The sequence below is a fragment of the Bidens hawaiensis genome, unplaced genomic scaffold (genome assembly GCF_021521415.1).
Source record: "Bidens hawaiensis isolate Kalapana, Puna unplaced genomic scaffold, B.hawaiensis_p1.1 tig00068715_1, whole genome shotgun sequence".
Classification (NCBI taxonomy): domain Eukaryota; kingdom Viridiplantae; phylum Streptophyta; class Magnoliopsida; order Asterales; family Asteraceae; genus Bidens; species Bidens hawaiensis.
In genome coordinates this window covers 20139-31584 of record NW_027502131.1, presented here as the reverse complement: position 1 = coordinate 31584, position 11446 = coordinate 20139, and the positions used below count along the sequence as shown (strand labels likewise).

Genomic DNA, 11446 nt, shown 5'->3' with positions numbered 1-11446 from the left:
AAAAAAAAGTATACACAAAAATGATTTCAGGTGACGACCTTGATCCCCGCATTTCATCCTGTGTTGAAATTGACCCTTTTCAAGCTGTATTGCTATTTGAAAAGGGTTAATATTATTCGAATGTCGGGTCTTTCGGGTCAAACTTAAAAGTTCAAGATTTTTGAGCAACAGCTTCCTACTCTCGAACCACGTTTATTCTTATCATTATTATTATTAGTAAATCCTAAATGAATGCTGGTGTGTTCTTAGCATATATGAGACTCAAAGAGCAGGAGATCAAGAACCTGATGTGGATCTCAGAGTGTGTGGCCCAGAACCAGAAATCCAGGGTTCACGACAGTGTGGTTTTCATATTTTTGCGCGGAACGGTTTATGTATATTCGTTTGCTGCTGCAGATTTTCTCAAATAAGGTTATCGCTTATGTTAAATTTTGTTGTTTGTGAAGAAGTCGTGATAAATTGCTGTATCAACCAACATGAACCTGGATATGGCATGTAATCTGAATTTGTTAGAAGGATTATGTAATCTCTTTATATGATTTCTCATATGGGTGGGCTGGATCAGGTTAAACAAAGTTAAGCGACACCTAGTTGGAAATATTTACAACCATGATCCCAAGTAACTACCAAAACAAAAATAAATCTTCAAACAAAAGGAATCCTCACTACTTAATAAATAACAACTCCCAACTTTTAACTAACAACACATTCATAAATACTCAATGCATTCATCTTCAAAACCCAGATTTATACCTACATTTTGTATAAATGAATGATATATTAAGAAAAACAAAAGGTACAATTTTTTTTTATATCTTGTTCTTAGTGGATTAACCCTTCCTACATATACATACCATACAACAACATGAAAGCTACAAATCTAATTACAAATCCATGAATCAACATGAGCTGTGTTTGGCAGCAGCACTAAAAATGGAATGAATAAAATTAACATTAACACGGAAATCCTACTCGGCATCCAAGGGTGGCACCCGCAAAGTTAGTTAGCTCATGAACCCTACGAGCCGGTTCTGGCTTCAACAAGGGGTAACCCTTATAGGCTGCAGCCCAATGCGGGTTCCGTGAATTAACAAAGAATGCACCATTAAGCATCAAATCTCCCTCCGACCTCCACGTCCACTTGCACCATTCGGATTTCGCCGCTTGGTTCCTGTGAGTCACCTCCTTGACTGCACCATGCTCGGCTTTGTAGCGGTTCCCCTGGCTGATTATTGTTGCGCCTTTTGCACCTCCAATCGCGTAGCACTTCCACATTGTGTAGTCATTGTTGACCACAAGAACGAATCCCCATCGCACCACGGGCAGTTGTTGAGTGAGACCTTTACCGAAGTGGTTGAAAGCCAGTGTCACTTTCATATTTTCGTCCGGGGTCTCGTTGCTTGCACCGAATAACAAGGCCTGAAACTCAAAATCAGATTTAGCTTTCCTAGAAAAATCACACGAAAACGCATAGAACTAGGGTTTAAAATTTGTTTACCTTATCATGTCGGACGAAATTGTTATTAGATATGGTGATATCCGTGGACCGAGCGACAATGTCAATGAGGCCATCAAAGGAGCCGGCGAACGAGCAATGATCGACCCATACATCAGTAGACCTGAATATGCAAATGGCGTCACCGTCACTCGCTCCCCTTATTCCGACATGATGAGGGGATGATTTGATCATGCCACCCTTCGCGGGCGTAATATCATACATATGGATATTAAAAATAATGACATTCGTAATATTTTGCAACATAAACCCAGCACCACACGCGATGTGGACGTGGGACCCGCGGCCGTCGATGGTCTTGTGGCTAGTAAAGAGAAGCTCCCGCTGAGTTTAATGTTCATGTCGCGGGCGAATATGATCCATAGTGGTTCGGGTTGAAGGACCGCATAGCGGAGGGTACCGGGTGGGGGGTTCATCACATCATTGTCAGCGGGGTTGGTGACCACATAGAATTTGCCACCTTTCCCGCCAACAGTGTTGTGACCGAACCCTTGAACACACCCGGCTATCTTTTGACGGTTGTCTGCCCATTTGGGGTCACATCACCAACATTTGTCAATAATGTTATGGGGAATGCATGGGCCATCATGTTTCTTGTGTCTGAACAGCCCCCTCCTGTTGCTAATTATGGTTTCACTGAAAATCAAAATTTAATTAATGTGAGTACTGTTATTTGGCTCACTTTGTAAGTACTATTGTAGTGCTGTTCCCTCTTAATAGTAAGTACTACTATGGTGTAATAATTCGACGGAACCATGTGAATATATAGCGATAGTCGAAAATTCCTGAGAAAATTCAATGGATCCGCCACTAATCAGAACAATAACTTTTACTTAAATGCTAAAATAAATATCAATGATTAATTTAAATTTCATTCAAAAAAAATGTTCAATTTAAATGAGTTGACTTGTCATGCAACAAGCTGGCTTAACTTATTTATGAGTCGAGCTTGGGCTCAAATCTCAACTTGTTATTTAACAAAGGAGCCGAGCTGATATGGCTCGTTTAACATCAAGCTCAAGCCCGTGGTGTCAAACGCATCTTTCGAGGAATAGAAAGAACCGATCAAAAGTAAAGACTCACTTGGAGGGGCTACAATTGGCCATGATCATCATATAAAAGAAGCATACGACCAAAACAAAAGGGTATTTAACCGCCTTCATCCTTAACCGCGATAACAATACTAAATAAAACATATAACAGATAATTGGATATGCTAGTGGTTGGAGTCGGATCTTGATTTCAAGATCAGACTTTTATGGAACCAGGCTAGCAAATCCTACGTTTCTTGTTTTGTTGATTTAAGGTTTTTGTTTTAATGATGAAGGAGGCTCGATCAAAATAAGAGATGTCGGAGGTTTATGTACGACATCTTGTATGAAATAAGTGTTCACATAAAATTACCGAATATTATGGGAAACTGTTGTGTGGACTTTGGTAGACGAGGTGAGAAAATGTAGGTTATCCACTTGCGCCCTTTGGGGTCAATTCTGTTTCATCCTTAAAAATATTTGGATAAGAGAGTAAATTATGGTAATCCACTAATTAGCCTTTGACATTCAAAAATCCAACGTAAACCACTGACCATTAAGATTACTGACGTGTTTGACTTAAGCTCCATTTTAAATATGGAAATTAAAAATAACCTCTTTTAACTTGTCTTGTGCTTAATTGGTTTTAGCATGTCACGTGACAAACTTGTTGAAGAAAGACGGATCTAACTTCGAATAGGTTAAATCGGATCTAACTTCGAATAGGTTAAATCGATGATTCCATCGGGTGTGGATTACGAAATAGGAATTAGGTTAACAGAAGTTTGGATCTAACAGCTCTAACGATGATGACCTGCAAAACAGAACCACCGTGAGCTCGTTACAGGAAGTACAAGAGTGGGGGTCTTCCTGTAACCACCCTCCGGCGTGAGAATAAGTAAAGTTCTTAGAGAGATAAAGTACTTAAGTGATTGATGTAATATGTGAAGTGTGAATGAATTCTCATGATAATGAGTTGAGTATTTATAGCCGATGGTTATGGGGAATATGATTGGTGCAGCTGTCATCTTTTAGAAGATGCTTTTTCTAACTGAATGAACACGTGGTGGCATTTGATAGGAAGTGGCAGCTACCCATGTGCATGGTTATAATAAACTACCCAGTTGTCATTCTCTGATTGGCTACCTTGTCAAGTGCTCTTCAGGAAAGAGAGAATGTCCCTTTCAAGGAATATTTGAATCAATCTTTTAGAAGGAAGTTGGTTATAGCTGCTTTGTTGTAACACCGTGAAAATTTAGAGTCCAAAGTATCAACTATCCAAAGTTTAGAGACTAAAATTGCCAAAATCCATACTAGAGGGATAAAAATGAAAAATTAGTTTTCCTGACCCATCGCGCTACGCGATGAGTCAGATGAAACTCCCATCGTGTACCGCGATGGGATGTCTGACAACGAGACACGTGGTGCGCCACGTGTCCACACGTGGCACAACGGTCGCCACGTGTCCGACACGTGGCACAACGTCTGCCAAGTGTCGACACGTTGCAGACCTAGGGTGTGACTCACCTGGGCTACATCGCGGTACGCGATGGGTGCCCAGAAGCCCATCGCGTACCGCGATGGGACATAAAATTTCATGTATAAATAGCGGCCAAGGGCAAATCATTTCCACATCCCAAAACCTGCTCTCTAACCTCTCTCTAGAAATATCACTCTCTCTCTAAAAAAATCCTCGTAATACGTGCCACGATTTCCTCGATAAGTGTGCCTCGAATATCTCGTTTGTGTATCGACGTTTCCTTTGAGTTGTGTTACCCTCCACCCACATACCTAGAAGGTGTTGTTGTTATGGCAATGAATCTCGATAAGCGTGTCGACGAGTACAGAAGTTTAGTGTAATCGTTTGACGATCGAGAAGTAAAGCGGCGTCGGAGTGCTGCTCAAGTCCCTAGGATTTCTATACGCCACTTAAGGTTAGGCGTAATATCGAATTCAATATAATTGAATATTATATTCAAGGCTTAAGCCTTAAGTCGAGGTTATACTCGATACCTCGATAAAAGAAAAGAAAAGAAAAGAAAACATAACAAAGAAATGAATGAAAGATTGAATGTTGAATATGTGATAACATATATATGTGTGTAAGTATATATGTATATATTCTTTGTTATGAAAATATTATTTAAAGAATAAAGAGTATTCTTAAATAATAAAAGATTACGTTTCTTGGAGAAGAAGAAACGTCGGGTTTTTTTATATAAACTAAAGGTTTATAATTTACTTTTAAACAAGAGGTTTTCAAGTAAATAAGAATTGAACTAGAGGTTCAATCGAGGATTGAGATATAAGACTAAAGGTCTTAAGCCGGATCTTGTATCCGACTAACAAATATTTATACTCGTAACTATAGGTTCGAGATAAAAGAAAGGAAAGACCCTTGGACGGTGAGTGAAGCCGATCCTAAAGAGATAAGGTGAATACGCCCCAAAACTTTTAAACTTGTTTTCAAAAGAGTCAACTTGTTATATGAAATTGTTTACAAGGAACTATGTGTTTCTAAAACCGTTATAACTATGGGTATAAACCTAGCCCTCAGGCTGTGGTATACATATGTATAGATCCTTACATAGGTGGTACTATGCGATGTATGGGCATGATCGCACCACCCTTGGTCGTAGGACGCTCTTCTGCAGGGAGTACGACCGTATGTGTATTTTTACGGGTACTTAATGAAGTCGAACGTTGCGGTGTTTGTGAGGTGACCTAGTGTAGAGGCTCTAGTTTATAATGTGTTATTTGACTTTGTTATTCCTAAGCCACGTTGGGCCGAGACAGGCGTAGTCTCGAGGGGTAATAAAGTAAAAGAGTTATTTTTGCGTCAGCTTGTTCACCAGCATTCGTTGCTGACGTATTTTCTTACATTTTGCAGGTGAACAAGTTTAGCGCTTGGAGTATCGAAGTGCTACTTATATAAATCCGATGGCTCGGATTTTCTTTTAAACTTAAACATATGGTGGTTTGTAAATTATAAACACATAAATATTTTGTTAACCGTTGGGTGTTTTAATCCCGACTTTTGATATATGTAAATATTACATTTTTGATCCTTAAAATTTATAAGTCTTCCGCAATTAAACGTAACTCTGATTTATTTACAATCATAATACCAACTTATGAGTCACGTTCCTAGGCCTTAGACGGGGGTGTGACAGGTTGGTATCAGAGCCATCGATCTTAGCGAATTGGGTATCATAAAACAATACCCAAGCTTCGATCCAAGTATAGGAAATAATTGATTATGTGTTTTAGGGATAAGATAGGCTGGTAACTTTTCTTTCCCACTCTACATTCTAAACCACCCCTAATATTAGATGTCGTTCAAAGCTCATATCAGAGAATTTGTACGCAGGGCAAAAGAGGCCGGAATTGCCAAACCCTACCTTGAAGACAACATGAGCGACAGATACTATGAAGCATACTTCAACCAAGATGTGGAACACGACTTGTCCAAACCAGTGTACTACCACGGAAGTCGACACTACCCAATAGATGTTCCCGATAGTCCACCAAACCAAGGAATTGAGCCACCAAGACATTCAAGCTATCATCTACCAACCCTACTGATGTATCAACCTTCTGAAATACCGACTTACCAACCCTCGGAGATACCATAATGCTATCCAGCCGGATATGTAAGGCCCCGTCACCGGTAACCCTACTTTCGTGTTGGATTTACTCATAAACACAGTTCTAAATATCAGAGTTAATTAAAAACTTTACGCGGAATATAAAACTTTCATAAAACATTACATCTCAATTCATAATCATGTCTTAAAACATTCCTCTTGTCTTTCAAAATCAAAACATAACTTATAAAACATATCAGATCTTCAGATGCCAGGCTTTAGTCTTCTGCCATGTGTCCTCCACTCAAGCCAGCTGTCTCATCCTACTCACCTGCGTGCATACTAAAAATCAGCTACGCTGAGTGAGTTCTAGTTAATCATACAATACCATACAATACCTTATTACATACATACGTACTTAACCTCATAACTTTCTTTCATACACACATAAGTACTCATACCTTCATTCTTACTTACATACTTTCTTTCTTACTTACATACTTTCTTTACATTCATAATCATACGTTTTAAAGAGCCTTTCGCCCTATAACCTCACAGATATTATAAGGGTCTGGTCCCTAACATCACAGATATTATAAGGGTCTGGTCCCTAACATCACAGATATTATGAGGGTCTGGTCCCTATCCTCACAGATATTGTAAGGGTCTGGTCCCTAACATCACAGATATTATAAGGGTCTGGTCCCTAACATCACAGATATTATAAGGGTCTGGTCCCTTGTTTGCGAATATTAGTAGGGTTCGATTCCCTCTTCGTTACCATACAACCATACATCATACCTCGAGTATTATTAGGGCTCGGTACCCTTTTCGTAACCATACAACCATACAACCGTCATTTCCTTCTTTTATTAACTTTATTACGTTCATACACATAAACATACATATCATACTTACCATATTTATAACGTTACAACCTGACAGTACGTGCAATATCCGAAGATCGTTCACATACCATCAAGCAATCATTCATACATATCACATATATCACATATGGCATACACTTATCACTTAGGATAAATGTATTAACAACACATCAAGTATGCACACAGCCCCGAAAACATAACAAGGAATGGGGCTAGAAACTCACCTGGATCCTGTTACGCTCGCCGTTGATCGTAATTCCTTTCTTTAACTGGGCTCGGCTAACTGTATAATATTTACACATATCAATTAACTACTACTACTCGTTTTGTATTTCTATCTATATATGACCCACAACGAACGGGGGGTCCGGGGGCAGCGCCCCTGGCAGCGGGGTTCTAGGGGCGGCAGCCCCTAGCGGGGTCCAAGGGGCAGAGCCCCTGGCTGGGGTTAAGCTGCCAGGTCAGCTTGGAAAAATTTTATTTTCGATAACTGCCTTAACACATTTTCCATTAGGTTTTAATTTATTTTCTAAACGAACTTCACTTCAGGCGAAGTTAAACCTCGGGCGAACTTGGCTTCAGGCGAAGTTAAACCTCGGGCGAACTTGGCTTCAGGCGAAGTTAAACCTTAGGCGAACTTGGCTTCAGGCGAAGTTAAACCTTAGGCGAACTTGGCTTCAGGCGAAGTTAAACCTTAGGCGAACTTGGCTTCAGGCGAAGTTAAACCTTAGGCGAACTTGGCTTCAGGCAAAGTTAAACGTTAGGCGAACTTGGCCGTAGGCGAAGTTATCCTTAGGCGAACTTGGCTTCAGGCGAAGTTAAACCTTAGGCGAACTTGGCTTCAGGCGAAGTTAAACCTTAGGCGAACTTGGCCGTAGGCGAAGTTATCCTTAGGCGAACTTGGCTTCAGGCGAAGTTAAACCTTAGGCGAAGTTACGCTTGAAGGCGAAGTTACGCTTGAAGGCGAAGTTCATCAGGCGAACTTAATCTTGCAGGCGAAGTTATCGCGCTGCAGATCTGTTTGCCCATAAATCCTTCGTTTCTTAGCCAAATAACTCGATTTTGGTACCCACGGAATCGTATGATCGGCGCCTACAAATCCCAACCATCAAATCGGCCTAAAGTCGACGTTTTAGGGGTCCGATTTGGGCAGTTTGGGTTTCGGGTCCGGTTAACCCATCCAATCCTAACCATTTTCAGTAATATTAGCTTTGGTGGATTTGTTCTTACCTTACCAACTCAGATCTATCAACAAAATCTCGGGTCTCGGCTTCGAATCTTGATCGGTTAGAATGTGTGTGTTTTGAGTGTGTGAAGAAAGAAGGTGGAAATGAAAGATTGGGTTTGGGATGGGATATTTATATCCCTCTAAGCCCACGGACCCGAGGCCCATTCTCATTTAACCCATCTTACGCAATCTAAGCCCAACTCCCTCCTTACTCGACATTAAATAATTAACAACGTGAAATCACTAAACATAACTTTCTTTATTTATAATTAAAATTTCAGGATGTTACAAGTCTTCCCCCCTTAAAGAGGTTTCGTCCCCGAAACCTAACTATTACATAAACAAACTAGGGTAAAACTTGCGCATCTCATCCTCGACTTCCCAAGTAGCATCTGATCCCTTGCGGTGTTTCCATATCACTTTTACCAAGGGTATAATCTTGTGACGAAGCTGTTTCTCCTTGCGATCAACGATCTTTATCGGTTGCTCGATGTAGTTCAATTGTTCATCAACCTCAATGTCCATTAATGGCACGTGAGACGTGTCATCAGCTAGACACTTCCTCAGATGAGAAACATGGAAGGTTGAATGAATTCCTTCTAACTCATCGGGTAAATCCAGCTTATAAGCTACTTCCCCCACACGATACAAAATTTTAAATGGTCCAATGTACCTCGGACTTAGCTTCCCTCTCTTTCTAAAACGGATAATTCCTTTCCAAGGCGAGACCTTAAGCATCACATAGTCGCCAACGTTAAACTCCATTGGTCGTCGCCGCTTATCTGCATAAGACTTTTGTCTGTCTTGAGCGGCTTTCATTCTTGCTTTGATCTGATCGAACTTTGAAGACGTTTCTTGAACCACTTCTAGGCTTCCCATTTCCTTTTGACCAATCTCACCCCAACACACCGGGGTTCTACATCGTCGACCGTAAAGCATCTCAAACGGTGGCATACCAATGCTCGAATGGTAACTGTTGTTATAGGAGAACTCTGCCAGATGCAGATGATCATCCCAGCTTCCACCAAAATCTAAAACACAAGCACGTAGCATATCCTCAAGGGTTTGGATCGTCCTTTCGGACTGTCCATCGGTTTGAGGATGGTACGCCGTACTGATGTTCAACCTCGTCCCCATAGCTTCATGGAATTTCTTCCAGAATCTTGAAGTAAACCGTGTATCTCTATCAGACACGATCGATAACGGTACTCCATGCTTGGTTACAATTTCTTTAATGAACAAGCTTGCTAACGTTTCTGACGAGATGGCCTCTCGTATGGGTAGAAAGTGAGCACTCTTGGTCAAACGGTCCACAATCACCCAGATGGTATCATGATGCTTAGCTGTACGAGGTAGCTTAGTTATGAAATCCATAGTGATGTGTTCCCATTTCCACTCAGGTATCTCTAGCGGTTGCATCTTCCCATAAGGCTTCTGATGCTCGGCTTTGACTTGTAAGCAAGTTAAGCACTTACCGACATAATCTACTACATCATTCTTCATTCCAGGCCACCAGTAATCCCTTTTCAAGTCTTGGTACATCTTTGTAGCTCCAGGATGGATTGAGTACCTTGACTTATGAGCTTCATCTAAGATTCGACTTCTAAGATCACCATGGCGTGGGATCCACATGCGGTCAAATCTAGTCTTAACTCCATGAGTGTTTTCCACTAACTCATTCTGCTGGCCGAACACCCTTTCTTTCTTTACTAACCCTTCATCTACTAACACCTCTGACTGCACCTTGATGATTTCTTCAAAAAGACTTGAGTTCACAATCAGCTGGTAAGACTTCACGGTTGCTAGGACTTCCTCATTTTTACGACTTAGCGCATCAGCGACCACGTTAGCTTTACCGGGGTAATACTTAATCTCACAGTCGTAATCCTTTATCAATTCTAACCATCTTCTCTGCCTCATGTTCAATTCTTTCTGCTCGAAAAAGTACTTTAAACTCTTATGATCTGTATAGATAGTACACTTAGTACCGTACAGATAATGCCTCCATATCTTAAGAGCATGCACTACGGCTGCTAACTCCAAATCATGCGTCGGATAAGTACTCTCATGGACCTTCAACTGTCTAGACGCGTAAGCTATCACTTTCCCTCGTTGCATCAACACGCAACCTAGCCCTTGATGCGAGGCATCAGCACACACAACGAAATCCTCGTCACCATCGGGTAGAGCAAGGATTGGAGCTTGCGTGAGTCTTCTCTTTAATTCTTCAAAGGCTTCTTCTTGAAATTTTCCCCAACTGAATACTATCGACTTTCGGGTCATACCGGTCAGCGGTGCGGCTATCTTGGAGAAACCTTCGATGAATCTCCTGTAGTAGCCGGCTAACCCTAGGAAACTTCGTATATCAGTCGGATTCTGCGGAGTCTTCCAATTCGTTATCGCCTCAATCTTAGCTGGGTCCACGGTAATCCCTTCCGAATTAATCACGTGACCTAAAAATTGCACCTCTCTTAACCAGAACGCGCATTTCGAAAACTTGGCATACAACTTCTCTTTCTTCAGAACTTCCAATACTTCTCTCAAATGCTCCGCATGGTCAGACTCGCTCCTTGAATATATTAATATGTCATCAATGAAAACGATAACTGACTTATCCAACATTGGTCGACACACCCTGTTCATCATGTCCATAAATGCTGCAGGAGCATTTGTTAGACCGAATGACATTACGAGGAACTCGTAGTGTCCATATCGCGTTCGGAACGCTGTCTTAGGGACGTCTGCCTCCTTTACCTTCAGTTGATGGTAGCCTGATCTGAGATCTATTCGTGAGAACCAACTCGAACCTTGCAGTTGGTCAAACAGATCGTCAATCCTAGGCAAGGGGTATCTATTCTTTACCGTAAGCTTATTCAACTCACGATAGTCTATGCACATTCTCATACTTCCATCCTTTTTCTTCACAAACAAAACCGGTGCGCCCCACGGAGAAACACTCGGTCTGATAAAACCCTTGTCGAGGAGTTCTTGCAGTTGGGACATCAATTCCTTCATCTCGGACGGTGCTAGACGGTAAGGCGCTTTCGCGACGGGCTGGGCTCCTGGTACTAGATCTATCTGAAATTCTATCTCTCGCTCAGGTGGCAACCCCGGAAGATCCTCAGGGAATACTTCTGGGTAGTCGCGCACAATAGGAACATTCTTCATTTCTTTCGTCTCGGCCGTAGCGTTGACAA

The 11446-nt window shown here is 41.3% G+C and overlaps 1 pseudogene across 1 annotated transcript; it reads right to left on the bottom strand.

The window, feature by feature from the left end:
• Window positions 1-954: 954 nt before the first annotated feature.
• Window positions 955-3208, bottom strand: LOC143605223 (pectate lyase-like; annotated as a pseudogene). Its single transcript, XR_013148463.1, has 3 exons — window positions 2600-3208; window positions 1499-2152; window positions 955-1419 (listed from the first exon to the last, which is right to left on the bottom strand). The product of XR_013148463.1 is annotated as a pectate lyase-like (transcript).
• Between the last annotated feature and the right edge of the window lie 8238 nt (window positions 3209-11446).